The 18,847-nt window shown below is 40.2% G+C and overlaps 1 non-coding gene across 1 annotated transcript; it reads right to left on the bottom strand.

The window, feature by feature from the left end:
• Positions 1 to 7,073: 7,073 nt before the first annotated feature.
• On the bottom strand, positions 7,074 to 7,177 carry LOC112752181 (small nucleolar RNA R71). The gene has a single exon (XR_003176627.1). It is a non-coding gene; the product is annotated as a small nucleolar RNA R71 (small nucleolar RNA).
• Positions 7,178 to 18,847: the final 11,670 nt, after the last annotated feature.

The following is an 18,847-nucleotide window of genomic DNA, read 5'->3' as shown; positions in this document are numbered from 1 at the left end:
AAAAAATCTTTTTCTTATTTTTATATCAAATTTTCGAAAATAACAATAACAATTAATGTTTTGATTCAAAAATTTCAAGTTTGTTACTTGCTTGTTAAGAAAGATTCAAAATTTGAGTTCTAGAATCATATCTTGTGATTTCTTGTGAATCAAGTCATTAATTGTGATTTTTAAAAATCAAATCTTTTTCAAAAACTAATTTCAATCATATCTTTTCAAAAATATCTTCTTATCTTACCTTTTTCAAAAATTTGATTTCAAAATATCTTTTCTAACTTCTTATCTTCTTATATTTTCAAAATTGATTTTCAAATTTGTTTCAACTAACTAACTAACTTTTTGTTTGTTTCCTACCTTTTTCAAAACTACCTAACTAACCCTCTCTCTCTAATTTTCGAAAATATCTCCCTCTTTTTCAAAATTTCTTTTTAATTAACTAATTATTTCAAATTTTAAATCTTAATTTTCGAAAATTACTAACATTTTTCAAAAACCATTTTCGAAAATCACTAACTCTTTTTCAAAAATTATTTTTGAAATTCTTTCTTTCTCATCTCCTTTTATTTATTTATTCATCTACCAACATCTCTTCCTCACATCACTCACCAAATTCGAACCCCCTCTTCTATCTGTGTTCGAATTTTTCTTCTTCTCTTCTTCTACTAACAATAAGGAACCTCTTTACTGTGACATAGAGGATTCCTCTTCTTTTCTTTTTCTCTTCTCTTTCTTATGAGCAAGGATAAAGAAAAAGGCATTCTTGTTGAAGCTAATCCAAAACCTGAAAGGACTCTGAAGAGAAAACTAAGAGAAGCTAAATTACAACAATCCAGAGACAACCTTATTGAAAATTTCGAACAAGTAAAGGAGATGGCAGCCGAACCCAACAACAATACTGCAAGGAGAATGCTTGGTGACTTTACTGCACCAAATTCCAATTTACATGGAAGAAGCATCTCCATCCCTGCTATTGGAGCAAACAATTTTGAGCTGAAACCTCAGCTAGTTTCTCTGATGCAGCAGAACTACAAGTTTCATGGACTTCCATCTGAAGATCCTTTTCAGTTCTTAACTGAATTCTTGCAGATCTGTGATACTGTTAAGACTAATGGAGTAGATCCTGAAGTCTACAGGCTCATGCTTTTCCCTTTTGTTGTAAGAGACAGAGCTAGAGTGTGGTTGGACTCTCAATCCAGAGATAGCCTGAACTCTTAGGATAAGCTGGTCACGGCTTTCTTAGCCAAATTCTTTCCTCCTCAAAAGCTGAGCAAGCTTAGAGTGGATGTTCAGACCTTCAGACAGAAGGAAGGTGAATCCCTCTATGAAGCTTAGGAAAGATACAAGCAACTGACCAAAAAGTGTCCTTCTGACATGCTTTCAGAATGGACCATCCTGGATATATTCTATGATGGTTTATCTGAGCTATCAAAGATGTCATTGGATACTTCTGCAGGTGGATCCATTCACCTAAAGAAAACACCTGCAGAAGCTCAAGAACTCATTGACATGGTTACTAATAACCAGTTCATGTACACTTCTGAGAGGAATCCTGTGAGTAATGGGACGCCTATGGAGAAGGGAGTTCTTGAAATTGATACTCTAAATGCCATATTGGCTCAGAATAAAATATTGACTCAGCAAGTCAATATGATTTCTCAGAGTCTAAATGGAATGCAAGCTGCATCCAACAGTACTCAAGAGGCATCTTCTGAGGAAGAAGCTTATGATCCTGAGAACCCTGCAATAGCAAAGTTAAAATACATGGGTGAACCATATGGAAACACCTATAATCCATCATGGAGAAATCATCCAAATCTCTCATGGAAGGATTAAATGCCTCAACAAGGCTTTAATAATGGTGGAAGAAACAGGTTTAGCAATAGCAAGCCTTTTCCATCATCCACTCAGCAACAGACAGAGAACTCTGAACAAAATACCTCTAATTTAGCAAACTTAGTCTCTGATCTATCTAAGGCCACGGTAAGTTTCATGAATGAAACAAGGTCTTCCATTAGAAATTTGGAAGCACAAGTGGGCCAGCTGAGTAAAAGGATCACTGAAATCCTTCCTAGTACTCTCCCAAGCAATACAGAAGAGAATCCAAAAGGAGAGTGCAAGGCCATTGATATAAGCACCATGGCCGAACCTGTAAGGGAAGGAGAGGACGTGAATCCCAAGGAGGAAGACCTCCTGGGACGTTCAATGATCAATAAGGAGCTTCCCTCTGAGGAACCAAAGGACTCTGAGGCTCATCTAGAGACCATAGAGATTCCATTGAACCTCGTTATGCCATTCATGAGCTCTGATGAGTATTCCTCTTCTGAAGAGAATGAGGATGTTACTGAAGAGCAAGCTGCCAAGTTCCTTGGTGCAATCATGAAGCTAAATTCCAAATTATTTGGTATTGAAACTTAGGAAGATGAACCTCCCTTGTTCACCAATGAACTAAGTGATCTGGATCAACTGACATTGCTTCAGAAGAGACAGGATCCTGGAAAGTTCATAATACCTTGTACCATAGGCACCATGATCTTTAAGGCTCTGTGTGACCTTGGTTCAGGAATAAACCTCATGCCCCTCTCTGTAATAGAGAAACTGGGAATCTATGGGGTGCAAGCTGCTAAAATCTCATTAGAGATGGCAGACAATTCAAGAAAACAGGCTTATGGACAAGTAGAGGACGTGCTAGTAAAGGATGAAGGCCTTTACATCCCTACTGATTTCATAGTCCTGGATACTGGAAAGGAAGAGGATGAATCCATCATCCTAGGAAGACCTTTCCTAGCCACAGCAAGAGCTGTGATTGATGTGGACAGAGGAGAATTGATCCTTCAATTAAATAAGGACAACCTTGTGTTTACAACTCAATGATCTCTCTCTGCATCCATGGAGAGGAAGCAAAAAAAGCTTCTCTCAAAGCAGAGTCAACCAAAGCCCCCACAGTCAAACTCTAAGTTTGGTGTTGGGAGGTCTCAACAAAGCTCTACACATCTGTGAGGCTCCATGAGAGCCCACTGTCAAGCTATTGACATTTAAGAAGCGCTTGTTGGGAGGCAACCCAATGTTTATCTATCTAATTTTATTTTTCTTTTTCATGTTTTATTAGGTTCATGATCATGTGAAGTCACAAAATAAACGAAAAATTTAGAAACAGAATAAAAAACAGCGGAAGAAAAATCACACCCTGGAGGAAGCACCTGTTTGGCATTCAACGCCAGAACAGAGCAAAGTTCTGGCGTTGAACGCCCAAAATGGGCAGTATCTGGGCGCTGAATGCCCAAAATGGGCAGCATCTGGGCGCTGAACGCCAGAATTGCACCCTGGAGAAGAGCTGGCACTGAACGCCCAGAACAAGCATGGTTCTGGCGTTCAACGCCAGAAATGGGCAACAAATGGGCTTTGAACGCCCAAAATGGGCACCAACCTGGCGCTGAACGCCCAGAGTTGTGTGCAAGGGCATTTTACATGCCTAATTTGGTGCAAGATTGTAAATCCTTGAACACCTCAGAATCTGTGGACCCCACAGGATCACCTCAGGATCTGTGGACCCCACAGGATCCCCACCTACCTCCACTCACTTCTTCTCACCCCTCTTTCACACAATCCCATAAACACTCTTCCCCAAAACCCTTCACCAATCACCTCAATCTCTCTTCCCCATCACCTCTTCACCACTCACATCCATCCACTCTTCCCCATAAACCTACCTCATAAACTCCACCTACCTTCAAAATTCAAAATCAATTTCCCACCCAAACCCACCCTATATGGTCGAAACTTACCCCCCCTCCCTTCCCTATATATAGCCTTCCAGCATTCTTCCTCATTTTCACACAACACAACCCTCTCTTTCTCTTCTTGGCCGAAACACACCTCTGATGCCAAGGCATCTTGGCCAGTTTCACTGACCTTTTCTTTACTATTTTTAGGTTAGTTTCATGCATTTCTTTAGGAAATAAGCTAGTTTTGGGTAGATATTCACCTATGCCTTGATTCAAGCATACATTGTGCATTTTACATAATTTTGATGAGGATTTTGCATAAGTTTAGTGACAAAGATTATGTTGCATTACTCATGACTTGGACTAGAGCTTTGATGCACTTTATTGCTTGATTTCAGGAGCAAAAGGAAGCAAGAAAAAGGGAGGTAACTTGCAAGGATAATGAGAAAAGTGATTGCCAATAACACTCTCAAAAAGCCATCAATGCCCACGTTAGAGAGTCACGTTAACTAAGTTAACGTGAACTCTAACGTGGAGAAGAGAAGTTGAGCCAACGTTAGTGACACTTAACATTGTCACTAACGTTGGCAATTACTCATAAGTGGCCACGTTAGAAGCCACGTTAACCTAGTTAACGTGGCCTCTAACGTTAAGGGGGGAAGAGAAGCCAACGTTAGTGACACTCAACATTGTCACTAACGTTGGCCTATGATGCAAAGTACCACGTTAACTCCCACGTTAACTTGGTTAACGTGGGAACTAACGTAAGAGATGAAGAGTTGTCGACAATGTTAGTGACACTCAACATTGTCTCTAACGTTGAAGCAACCACACAACCCTCAAGAGTCACGTTAACTTCCACGTTAACTTGGTTAACGTAGAAGCTAACGATGAGGAATGAAGGATGAGCCAATGTTACTGACACTCAACATTGTCACTAACGTTGGGATGGCTAAGGATGGCCATGTTAGAAGCCACGTTAACCTAGTTAACGTGGGCTCTAACGTAAGACCTAGGGGCACATAGGAACGTTAGTGACAATGTTAAATGTCACTAACGTTCTCGAAGGATGGCAAGGGCCACGTTTGAAGCCACGTTAACCTAGTTAACGTGAGCTTTAACGTGAAGCAAGAAGGGGCACACTGGAACGTTAGTGATAATGTTGAGTGTCACTAACGTTCTTGAAGTTTCACAAGGCAACGTTAAAAGCCACGTTAACCTAGTTAACGTGGGTTTTTACGTGAGGCAAAGGGGTGCATTGGAACGTTAGTGACAATGTTAAGTGTCACTAACGTGCTCGAACTTATATTCTCACTAAATATTAACACCCCTAACGTCCTGAACTAAAGTCTCCGCCCACTTCGCACTTTCTCTCTGCAAGTAAAGCCAAGCCCAAATAAAGAAAGGAACTACTTCAAACTCAAGATCCAAAGGCCCAAAACTTGAAGAATCACACTAGAAGCTGAGAAGAGTAGTATATATAGGAGTAGCTTTGAATTGAGAAGGAGTTCTGAAAGGCTGGGAAAAAGAGAACTACTCTCTGTATTTACTTTTCTTTGCAATTTCTAGTTTTATGATGTATTCTCCATCTTTGTTTTCATTTTCAAGAGCTATGAACAACTAAACCCATTTCATTGGGTTAGGGAGCTCTGCTGTAATTTGATGGATCAATACTAATTTTCATTATTCTTCTTCTATCTTTCCTCTTGATTTTACTTGAAAGCTTTCGATCTTCATCCAATTGAGTAGTTATCTTAGAAGAGAAGCTATTCAAACTTGGATCTTTTTTGAACCTTGAAAGAGGAATGAAGAGATCAAGCTAGAAATGCTTTCTCATGCTAGACCAAATTGGGTTTGGATGGGTATGTGACTATAACCCTCTCAACACTTGATTTGGAAAATGCATGTGGTATAATCAGTGACCATACTTCATCTCTTCTCATGAGCAATTGACCAAGGAATTGGCTATTGATCAAGATTTGAGAGATTGAATTGCAAGAAATTGTAATTCAATCACTTAAGATTGCCAAGGAGATCAATGAGTGCATTAATTGAGGAAGAGATGAAAATGAACTTGATCCGGAGAATTGCAACATCTCCTAAGCCCAATGAACTCCCCATCTCTGATCTTACCCATTCTCTTTAATTTCTGCTATTTACTTTTATGAGCAAATCCCCCATTTCCATTTACAATTCTGCATTTTATTCTCAGTCATTTACTTCCAGTTCTTTAATTCTAGCATTTACTTTTCTGTTATTTACATTCCCGCCATTTTATTTTCTGCAACTCTCAACCCAAATTCTGGATTCGCTCAACTAGAACATTCTTATAATTAAAGTTGCTTGATCAATCAATCCCTGTGGGATTCGACCTTACTCTATTGTGAGTTTTTACTTGACGACAACTTCGGTACACTTGCCGAAGGGAGATTTGTTGAGAGACAAGTTTTCCGTGCATCAAGTTTATGGCGCCGTTGCCGGGGATTGATTGTGCATCAACAATGATTAAATTGGAAGATCACTAGATTGAGCATTTTATTTTGTGAATTTTATTTTTCTGTTTGAGTGATTTACTTTTTGTTTTAGTTAAACTTCTTCCCTTCACCCTCTACTCTTTTGTTTTTCTTTGTTATTTTCAATTCTGTTTGCTAACCCACTAACTGTTTGATATATTGCATCACCCATAACTAACAGCAATTCTGACACAAATACTGTCTGCACCTATTTTCCTTTCTTGTGCTTGTTGGTTGTATGACAGGGAGAAGAAGCGGGGCTTCAACTTCCTTTGATTCTGAACCTGAGAGAACCTTCCTTAGACTAAGGAGGGAGGCAAAAGAAAAACGTGTAGTTGGTGCTGAAGAAGAGGAGGAACACTTTGAGAAATACTTTGAACCAAACATGGAAGAAAACATGGAAAATCATCATGAAGAAGAGACTCACAACCATGGCAGAGGAGGTGGAGCAAATCATGCTGGGGAGGATAGAAGAGTTTTGGGCTCTTACATTAATCCAAACCCAGGCAATTGTGGAAGTAGCATCCAAAAGCCAACAATCCATGCCAACAACTTTGAACTTAAACCACAGCTCATCACTCTTGTTCAGAACAACTGTTCGTTTGGAGGAGGTGTTCAAGAAGACCCCAATCAACATTTAACCACCTTCCTGAGAATATGTGACACAGTGAAATCTAATGGTGTCCATCCTGACGCCTATAGACTGCTCTTATTTCCTTTCTCACTCAGGGACAAAGCAGCCAAGTGGCTGGAATCTTTCCCAAGGGAGAGCTTGACAACTTGGGAGGATGTGGTGAACAAATTCTTAGCAAGATTCTACCCTCCTCAACGAATCAATAGGCCGAGAGCTGAGGTTCAAACTTTCAGGCAACAAGATGGTGAGACTCTGTATGAAGCATGGGAGAGGTTCAAGGACTTGACAAGGAGGTGTCTACCTGACATGTTCAATGAATGGGTCCAGCTGCACATTTTCTATGAAGGTCTCTCTTATGAGTCAAAGAAGGCCGTGGACCATTCATCTGGAGGATCCTTGAACAAGAAGAAAACCATTGAGGAAGCCATAGATGTTATTGAAACAGTAGCAGAAAACGACTACTTATATGCTTCCGAAAGAGGGAACACAAGAGGAGTGATGGAGCTAAACAATATAGATGCTCTGTTGGCCCAAAACAAACTCATTACCCAGCAGCTGGCTGACCTCACCAAGAAGATGGAAAGGAACCAAGTAGCAGCAATCTCATCTTCATCAACAATCCAAGAAGGAGTGAATGAAGAAGCAGAGGGGAGTCAGGAGCAAGCTAATTACATTGGGAATTCACCAAGGAAAAACTATGATCCATACTCCAAGACTTACAACCCTGGATGGAGAAACCACCCAAACTTTGGGTGGGGAAGTGAGCAAGATCAAAACCAAGACCAGAGACGTTACAACTCCAACAACAATGCAGCTCACCAGCAATTCACCCAGAGGACATCTCAACACCCCCACAACAACACTTCTTCACACACTTATCAAAACCAAAACAGCACATCTGCTCCGAATCACTCATCAATTGATGACAAGCTCTCTAAGATTGAAGCCTTACTTGAAGGAATATGCCAAGAGATTCAAGAAAATAAGGTGTTCAAAGAGGAGGTGCGAGCCAATATTAAGAACCAGAGAGAGACCATTAGGAAGCTGGAATTCCAGGTGGGGTATTTAGCTGAGAAGATTCCCAAACTTACTGATAGCTTCCCAAGTGACACGGAGAAAAACCCCAAGGGAGATGCAAAGAAAGTAAGATGGGAAGATTGCAAAATGGTCACTACAAGTGATCAAGAGATTGAAGACAAGAAAGGCAAAATGTGCAAACAACCTGAAGACAAATCAACAAAGGAGGAGGATAGAGAGCACAAAGAACCATAAATCTCACAACAAGAGTTGCTGAAGTTCTATGCTCCCTTCCCTCAACTGCTCAATGGTGCTGTGGGAAAGAGAATATACTCAAGGTTCCTAGAATTGTTTGCATCTCTGCATGTAAACATGCCATTCGTCAAGGCAATTCAACAAATGCCTGCATTCATCAAGTATATGAAGGAACTTCTTCCCAGGAAAAGCTCACTCAAAGGAGGCCAGACTATAGTGATGAACAAGGAATGTAGTGCCCTTATTCAACTTGAGCTGCCTACGAAAAGAAGAGACCCAGGGAGTTTTCACATCCCTTGTGCCATAGGTGAAACTATGTTCGATAGAGCACTATGTGATTTGGGGGCCAGCATCAACTTACTGCCTTTATCCCTGGTGAAGAGGCTGCAGATTAATGAGATAATGCCCACAGATGTAATCATCAGACTGGCTGACAAAACTCAAAAGCAAGCAATAGGAGTGGTGGAAAATGTGTTGCTAAAGGTTGGGAAGTACTTTCTCCCAACAGACTTTGTCATTCTGGACATGGAAGAGAGTCACACTCACCCAATCATATTGGGAAGACCATTCCTAGCTACGGCCAGAGCACTTATCGATGTAGAGAAAGGGGAGCTAATATTGAGAATCCATGATGAACGACTCAGCTTCAATGTCTTCAAACTCTCACAAGAAACAGATCAAGAGGACAAGGAACTAAGCACAAATGATAAGGAGACACTGAAAGAGGAGAAAAGCACTGAAGCACAGCCAGTTCATTCTGAAACCCCCTCAATTGATAAACAAGGAAAACAGCAATTGCCACAGCTCAAAGAAAAGTTGGAGGAACCCAAACCTCTAGAGGCAGGCGAAGACAGCATCATAACTCCTTGGAGAAAAGAGGTCACCAAGAGGAAGGCAACCTCAAAAGAAACAAAGAAGAAGGTACCAAGGAGATGGAGGAACAAGAAGATCCCTACGGAAGATTTCTCTCCAAGGGATAGAGTTGTCTCAGCTTACTTCCCAGATATTCCCCCTAATCTTCCTACTGTACCATCTCAGTTACCTAAGGTCTTCACTATCAACAGAGTTCTTTCCCTGGAACATGTGGAGATCATTGATCCAACCAATGGATACAAGTCCACAGCAAGAGGGGAGGACTTTAAGCACTACCAACCACCCTGATGAAGGGAAAACGTCAAGCTAGTGACGCGAAAGAAGCGCTTCATGGGAGGCAACCCATGTTTTATATGTTTTTAAAATAATGAATAAATCAATGTTTATGAATTTCAACCCAAACTTGACAAACATTTGGTGAAATCTTTATCAAGCAGTATATAGTGAAGAACAAGTTTGGTGTTCAAAGCAAGCCAAGATGCATGCTAGTCTTGGGAGCTTTGAACAAAACCTTTCATCACATTGCTTCAAACTAAGTTTGGTGTCACCCCATGGTGCCACCAAAATGCATATAAGGACCCACTAATAGTTAGTTAGTTAGTTGGAATTCATAAATGAACAATCAAATCCTTTCTTTCATTTTATTCTAGCCGTAGAGTTTGAATTTTTTTATGATATTAATTGCTTTATTTTAAATCTTTATAGGAGAGGAAAAGAAGCATGAAAAGGGATAGATTGGACAACCAAACAAAAAAGGTGGTGGAGTTCCTTCTTTGTTCCATCTTTCTCTATGTCTTAAAATAAGGAAGATCTTGTATGAAATAGAATCTGCTTCCATGTTATGTTTAAACTTTTTAAAATTCTGTCTTTTAAGTTTTCCTTCTGAATAGGTCCATAATTTCTGGTTTAAATGTCAATGCATCATTCCCTTATTTACTTGTAAGCTTGTCCATTTTAAATCAAATTGAAGAAGAGAATGATTATGTTTTTTTAAAAGACCAGAGCAGAGTTCATATTGTGGAAGTGCATTCATGAATCTTTGGGGTAGTCATAAGTTAGCTAAGTTGGTTCAACCACAAGGCTGGGATGACAATTATATGGCCTGAATACTTTGCTTTGGATACACTCATGAGACTAAGTTAATAACAAGATCCTAAGAAGAAAAAGGGAAAGAACAATGGAAGTGAAAAACAAAAGAAAAAGAGTAAGCAATAAGGCTAGGCATCAATGGTTTTAATCTTGAGGCAAGTGTCTGTGGTGCTCCTGTGTGAGAGATCTACTTGGATGAATAAGCTCTTAGGGGTGCCTTATCACCTGGTAACTTGGGTTAACTAACTCGGGATTATCAGCAGAAAGTCCACTATCAAGAGTAACCTTCACTACAGAACATTTAGTAACCCAAAGAGGTGCTGGACACCAAGGTCTCAAGAAAAGAAAATAAACAAACTATATGCCTGTGGTGTGTATGTATGGGGGATAGGCTTGAGGGAGTAAGTCCTTAGGGGTGTCTCAACACCTAGCACCTTGAACCAACTGGTTCGGGAGTGTTGGCTGAAAGCTTATCTTAAAGAGTTGCCCCCTTACAGAGCACTTAGCCTAAATAACACAAACAACCCTTGAAATAACAATAAAATGATCAATGAATAAAAGTCTCATGGGATATAAACAAAGTGGGTGTTTTAGGACATGATAAAGGTCTGAAAGCTAGTAATGGAATGAACCTAAGTTGCTATGCATGAAACCACCATAAAATCAGTAACATGACTTCCACAAGAATGACTCATTCCTCTGGACATTCCATTCATCATTCTCTTGTTCCAGTACTTGCTTAGGGACAAGCAAGCCTTAAGTTTGGTGTTGTGATGCTAAGGCATCTTGGCCAGTTTCACTGACCTTTTCTTTACTGTTTTTAGGTTAGTTTCATGCATTTCTTTAGGAAATAAGCAAGTTTTGGGTAGATATTCACCTATGCCTTGATTCAAGAATACATTGTGCATTTTACATAATTTCATGAGAATTTTGCATAAGTTTAGTGACAAAGATTATGTTGCATTACTCATGACTTGGACTAGAGCTTTGATGCACTTTATTGCTTGATTTCAGGACCAAAAGGAAGCAAGAAAAAGGGAGGTAACTTGCAAGGTTAATGAGAAAAGTGATTGCCAATAACACTCTCAAAAAGCCATCAATGCCCACGTTAGAGAGTCACGTTAACTAAGTTAACGTGAACTCTAACGTGGAGAAGAGAAGTTGAGCCAACGTTAGTGACACTTAACATTGTCACTAATGTTGGCAATTACTCATAAGTGGCCACGTTAGAAGCCACGTTAACCTAGTTAACGTGGCCTCTAACGTTAAGGGGGGAAGAGAAGCCAACGTTAGTGACACTCAACATTGTCACTAACGTTGGCCTATGATGCAAAGTACCACATTAACTCCCACATTAACTTGGTTAACGTGGGAACTAACGTAAGAGATGAAGAGTTGTCGACAGCGTTAGTGACACTCAACATTGTCACTAACGTTGAAGCAACCACACAACCCCCAAGAGTCACGTTAACTTCCACGTTAACTTGGTTAACGTGGAAGCTAACGATGAGGAATGAAGGATGAGCCAACGTTAGTGACACTCAACATTGTCACTAACGTTGGGATGGCTAAGGATGGCCACGTTAGAAGCCACGTTAACCTAGTTAACGTGGACTCTAACGTAAGACCTAGGGGCACATAGGAACGTTAGTGACAATGTTGAATGTCACTAACATTCTCGAAGGATGGCAAGGGCCACGTTAGAAGCCACGTTAACCTAGTTAACGTGGGCTTTAACGTGAAGCAAGAAGGGGCACACTGGAACGTTAGTGATAATGTTGAGTGTCACTAACGCTCTCGAAGGTTCACAAGGCAACGTTAAAAGCCACGTTAACCTAGTTAACGTGGGTTTTTACGTGAGGCAAAGGGGTGCATTGGAACGTTAGTGACAATGTTAAGTGTTACTAACGTTCTCGAACTTATATTCTCACTAAATATTAACACCCCTAACGTCCTGAACTAAAGTCTCCGCCCACTTCGCACTTTCTCTCTGCAAGTAAAGCCAAGCCCAAATAAAGAAAGGAACTGCTTCAAACTCAAGATCCAAAGGCCCAAAACTTGAAGAATCACACTAGAAGCTGAGAAGAGTAGTATATATAGGAGTAGCTTTGAATTGAGAAGGAGTTCTGGAAGGCTGGGAAAAAGAGAACTACTCTCTGTATTTACTTTTCTTTGCAATTTCTAGTTTTATGATATATTCTCCATCTTTGTTTTCATTTTCAAGAGCTATGAACAACTAAACCCCTTTCATTGGGTTAGCGAGCTCTGCTGTAATTTGATGGATCAATACTAATTTTCATTATTCTTCTTCTATCTTTCCTTTTGATTTTACTTGAAAGATTTCGATCTTCATCCAATTGAGTAGTTATCTTGGAAGAGAAGCTATTCAAACTTGGATCTCTTTTGAACCTTGAAAGAGGAATGAAGAGATCAAGCTAGAAATGCTTTCTCATGCTGGACCAAATTGGGTTTGGATGGGTATGTGACTATAACCCTCTCAACACTTGATTTGGGAAATGCATGTGGTATAATCAGTGACCATACTTCATCTCTTCTCATGAGCAATTGACCAAGGAATTGGCTATTGATCAAGATTTGAGAGATTGAATTGCAAGAAATTGTAATTCAATCACTTAAGATTTCCAAGGAGATCAATGAGTGCATTGATTGAGGAAGAGATGAAAATGAACTTGATCCAGAGAATTGCAACATCTCCTAAGCCCAATGAACTCCCCATCTCTGATCTTACCCATTCTCTTTAATTTCTGCTATTTACTTTTTTGAGCAAATCCCCTATTCCCATTTACAATTCTGCATTTTATTCTCAGTCATTTACTTCTAGTTCTTTAATTCTAGCATTTACTTTTCTGTTATTTACATTCCCGCCATTTTATTTTCTGCAACTCTCAACCCAAATTCTGGATTCGCTCAACTAGAACATTCTTCTAATTAAAGTTGCTTGATCAATCAATCCCTGTGGGATTCGACCTCACTCTATTGTAAGTTTTTACTTGACGACAACTTCGGTACACTTGCCGAAGGGAGATTTATTGAGAGACAAGTTTTCCGTGCATCAACCTCCCCCCTCCTCTCCATATTTTCTTCTTCTTCTTCATCTATTCTTTCCTCTCTTGCTCGAGGGCGAGCAAAATTCTAAGTTTGGTGTGGTAAAAGCATAAGCTTTTTGTTTTTCCATTACCATTGATGGCACCTAAGACTGGAGAATCCTCTAGAAAAGGGAAAGGGAAGACAAAAGCTTCCACCTCCGAGTCATGGGAGATGGAAAGGTTCATCTCCAAAGCCCATCAAGACCACTTCTATGATGTTGTGGCCAAGAAGAAGGTGATCCCCGAGGTCCCTTTCAAGCTTAAGAGAAATGAGTATCCGGAGATCCGACATGAAATCCAAAGAAAAGGTTGGGAAGTTCTAACAAACCCCATCCAACAAGTCGGTATCTTAATGGTTCAAGAGTTCTATGCCAATGCTTGGATCACTAGGAACCATGATCAAAGTAAGAACCCGAATCCAAAGAATTATCTCACCATGGTTCGGGGGAAATACTTAGATTTTAGTCCGGAAAATGTGAGGTTGGCGTTCAACTTGCCAAACATGGAAGAGAACGCACGCCCCTACACAAGGAGATTCAACTTTGATCAAAGGTTGGACCAAGTCCTCATGGACATATATGTAGAAGGAGCTCAATGGAAGATTGACTCAAAAGGCAAACCGGTTCAACTAAGAAGACTGGACCTTAAGCCTGTAGCTAGAGGATGGTTGGAGTTCATTCAATGCTCAATCATTCCCACTAGCAACCGGTCTGAAGTTACTATAGACCGGGCCATCATGATCCATAGCATCATGATTGGAGAAGAGGTGGAAGTTCATGAGATTATACCTCAAGAACTCTACAAGGTGGCTAACAAGTCCTCCACTATGGCAAGGTTAGCCTTTCCTCACCTCATTTGCCACCTATGCAATTCGGCTGGGATTGACATAGAGGGAGATATCCTCATTGAAGAGGACAAGCCCATCACTAAGAAAAAGATGGAGCAATCAAGAGAGCATAGAGAAGCTCATCATCAAGAAATCCCTGAGATTCCTCAAGGGATGCACTTCCCTCCACAGAACTATTAGGAGCAAATCAACACTTCCCTAGGAGAATTAAGTTCCAACATGGGACAACTAAGGGTGGAACATCAAGAGCACTCCATCATCCTTCATGAAATAAGAGAAGATCAAAAAGCAATGAGGGAGGAGCAACAAAGACAAGGAAGAGACATAGAAGAGCTCAAGGACATCATTGGTTCCTCAAGAAGGAAATGCCACCATCACTAAGGTGGATTCATTCCTTGTTCTTATTTCTTCTATTTTTTGTTTTCTATGTTAAGTGCTTATCTATGTTTGTGTCTTCATTACATGATCATTAGTAGTTAGTAACCATGTCTTAAAAGTTATGAATGTCCTATGAATCCATCACCTCTCTTAAATGAAAAATGTTTTAATCCAAAAGAACAAGAAGTACATGAGTTTTGAATTTATCCTTGAACTTAGTTTAATTATATTGATGTGGTGACAATGCTTCTTGTTTTCTGAATGAATGCTTGAACAGTGCATATGTCTTTTGAAGTTGTTGTTTAAGAATGTTAAATATGTTGGCTCTTGAAAGAATGATGACTAGGAGACATGTTATTTGATAATCTGAAAAATTATAAAAATGATTCTTGAAGCAAGAAAAAGCAGCAAAGAACAAAGCTTGCAGAAAAAAAATTAGGCGAAAAAAAATTAGAAAGAAAAAGAAAAAGCAAGCAAGAAAAAGCCAAAAGCTCTTAAAACCAAGAGGCAAGAGCAAAAAGCCAATAACTCTTAAAACCAAAAGGCAAGGGCAAATAAAGAGGATCCCAAGGCTTTGAGAATCAGTGGATAGGAGGGCCTAAAGGAATAAAATCCTGGCCTAAGCGGCTAAACCAAGCTGTCCCTAACCATGTGCTTGTGGCGTGAAGGTGTCAAGTGAAAATTTGAGACTGAGCGGTTAAAGTCAAGGTCCAAAGCAAAAAAAAAAAAAAGAGTGTGCTTAAGAACCCTGGACACCTCTAATTGGGGACTCTAGCAAAGCTGAGTCACAATCTGAAAAAGTTCACCCAATTATGTGTCTGTGGCATTTATGTATCCGGTGGTAATACTGGAAAACAAAGTGCTTAGGGCCACGGCCAAGACTCATAAAATAGCTGTGTTCAAGAATCATCATACTGAACTAGGAGAATCAATAACACTATCTGAACTCTAAGTTCCTATAGATGCCAATCATTCTGAACTTCAATGGATAAAGTGAGATGCCAGAACTATTCAAGAGGCAAAAAGCTATAAGTCCCGCTCATTTGATTGGAGCTGTGTTTCCTTGATAGTTTGGAATTTATAGTATATTCTCTTCTTTTTATCCTATTTGATTTTCAGTTGCTTGGGGACAAGCAACAATTTAAGTTTGGTCTTGTGATGAGCGGATAATTTATACGCTTTTTGGCATTGTTTTTAGTATGTTTCTAGTAGGATCTAGTTACTTTTAGGGATGTTTTCATTAGTTTTTATGTTAAATTCACATTTCTAGACTTTACTATGAGTTTGTGTGTTTTTCTATGATTTCAGGTAATTTCTGGCTGAAATTGAGGGACTTGAGCAAAAATCAGATTCAGAGGTTGAAGAAGGACTGCTGATTCTGTTGGATTCTGACCTCCTTGAACTCAAAATGGATTTTCTGGAGCTACAAAACTCAAAATGGCGTGCTTCCAGCTTCGTTGGAAATTAGAGATCCAGGGCTTTCCAGCAATATATAATAGTCCATACTTTACCCAAGTTTAGACGACACAAACTGGCGTTCAACGCCAGCTCTCTGCCCAATTCTGGCGTCCAGCGCCAGAAACAAGTTGCAAAGTGGAGTTCAACGCCCAAACTGGCACAAAAGCTGGCGTTCAACTCCAAGAATGACCTCTCCATGTGTAGACTTCAAGCTCAGCCCAAGCACACACCAAGTGGGCCCCGGAAGTGGATTTATGCATCAATTACTTACTTCTGTAAACCCTAGTAGCTAGTTTATTATAAATAGGACCTTTTACTATTGTATTAGACATCTTTGAATCTTGGAATCTTTGAATCTTTGGATCATCTTTGGACGCCTGGTTCTTAGATCAGAGGGGCTGGCCATTTGGCCATGCCTGGACCTTTCACTTATGTAATTTTAACGGTAGAGTTTCTACAATCCATAGATTAAGGTGTGGAGCTCAGCTGTTCCTCAAAGATTAATGCAAAGTACTACTGTTTTCTATTCAATTCATCTTATTTCGCTTCTAAGATATTCATTCGCACTTCAACCTGAATGTGATGAACGTGACAATCATCATCATTCCCTATGAACGCGTGCCTGACAACCACTTCCGTTCTACCTTAGATTGAATGAGTATCTCTTAGATCTCTTAATCAGAATCTTCGTGGTGTAAGCTAGAATGATGGCGGCATTCAAGAGAATCCAGAAAGTCTAAACCTTGTCTGTGGTATTCCGAGTAGGATTCAATGATTGAATGACTGTGACGAGCTTCAAACTCGCGAGTGCTGGGCGTAGTGACAGACGCAAAAGGAGGGTGAATCCTATTCCAGCATGATCGGGAACCTCAGATGATTAGCCGTGCCGTGACAGGGCATCTTGGACCATTTTCACAAGAGGAGGGGATGTAGCCACTGACAACGGTGATGCCCTTGCATAAAGCCAGCCATGGAAAGGAGTAAGACTGATTGGATGAAGACAGCAGGAAAGCAGAGGTTCAGAGGAACGAATGCATCTCCATACGCTTATCTGAAATTCTCACCAATGATTTACATAAGTATTTCTATCCTTCTTTTATTATTAAATTTCGAAAACCCCATTACTATTTTATATCCACCTGACTGAGATTTACAAGGTGACCATAGCTTGCTTCATACCAACAATCTCCGTGGGATTCGACCCTTACTCATGTAAGGTATTACTTGGACGACCCAGTGCACTTGCTGGTTAGTTATGCGAAGTTGTGAAGACATGTTTAGACCATGGTTCTGTGCATCCGTTTTTGGCGCCATTGCCAGGGAATCAATTTTGAACAACAATTCACAACCTGAGTAACAATTTCGCATACCAGGGCCAAAATGGGTTTCAAAAATCGCTGGGAGTATTTTCTGCAGTTTCTGGTGCGTGGTGTCTGTCACGCGTCCGCGTGGGTCATGCGGTCGCGTCATCTGGGAGTTTTCCTTGTCACGCGTTTGCTTCGGTCACGCGTACACGTCATCTGCGTTCTGCTCAAGGCACGCGTCCGCGTCAGTCACGCGCTCGCGTCACTGCCTTTTCGCGCTAGGCATGCGGCCGCGTTGTCCATGCGTTCGCATCGCTGCCAGTTTCTTCAAAAACTCCATTTTGTGCTTTCCTTCTATTTTTGTATGTTTCTTTTCCATCCTTCAAAAACTCCATTTAGATGATTTAGCAAGTTCACTAATAAAGATGAAAGGTAGAATGTCCCTTTCAAGCATGAACTTAGCTGCTGTGTGTGATACCTTGGTGAATAAATGTCCTTGGAAGAAAGAAAGAACAAGAAAGAAAAGAAGAAAGGCCAACGTTGGTGGCAAAGTTGGGCCACCAACGGCTAGCACCAACTTTGGCAACAAACAGAAAAGAAACATGTAATAAGCTAGGCACCAATAGCTTAACCCTTAAGACACATGCCTGTGGTGTTTTTGTATTAGGATCTGCTTGGATGATTAGGTTCTAAGGAGTGTTTTAACCTTTTGTAACTTGGGTTTAAGTAACCCGGGATTATCAACCAAAAGTCCACTATCAAGGGCAACCTAGTTACAAGACATTTAGTGACCCAAAGAGGTGGTGGGCATCATTGTCTTTAAGATGAATTGTGAGCCAAGTGCCTGTGGTATGTATGTGTTGAGGAGAGGCTTGAGTTAGTAAGTCTGAGGGTTGATTCATCACCCAACACCTTAAGCCAACTGGATCAGGAGTGTTGACTGAAAAGTTACCTAAAAAGATGCCTCAACACAAAACACTGAGCTGCAAATAAAGAATAAGTTTCTAAGGAAAAGAAAAGCAAAAATCAAACACCATGGATCAATGAATAACAAGGTGTCATAGTAGCACCTTAGTTAGTACTTAAGGGGACATCTCAAACCTGGATAACAATAAGAGTTGAGCTTCAAATATATCTAGCATGAAACCCCATGAATCAAGATTGATTGTCTTCCCATAAAGACCCACATTCTTCTCTGTTTTCATTCATGCTTCACATGTTTTATTGCTTGCTTTGGGACAAGCAAGATTTAAGTTTGGTGTTGTGATGCCTAGGCATATTAGGCTAGTTTCACAAGCCTTTTTTATTTGTTTTCATTTAGCTTCATGCACTTTCTTGAGAAATAAGTAAGTATTTTGATGAGATTTATACAAGATTTACCTAATGCTATGAATGATGCAAAATCTTGTGATTTTGACAAGGCTTTGATGCATTTGTTTGGTTGATGATAGGTGAAGAAAAGCAGAGAAGGAGCAAGGAAGAAGCTAAGAGAGCAACGTTGGTGGCCAAAATTGGCTCACCAACATTGCCTCAAATGTGCCAAGAAGAAGAGGGAAGCAACATTGGTGGCCAAAGTTGGCTCACCAACGTTGCCTCAAACATTGAGGAAGAAGGACAAAGCAAAGTTGGTGGCCAAAGTTGGCTCACCAA

Source organism: Arachis hypogaea, chromosome 15, assembly GCF_003086295.3.
Source record: "Arachis hypogaea cultivar Tifrunner chromosome 15, arahy.Tifrunner.gnm2.J5K5, whole genome shotgun sequence".
Lineage (NCBI taxonomy): Eukaryota > Viridiplantae > Streptophyta > Magnoliopsida > Fabales > Fabaceae > Arachis > Arachis hypogaea.
The sequence above is the reverse complement of the archived record's forward strand: the minus strand, read 5'-3'. Positions and strand labels throughout refer to the sequence as shown.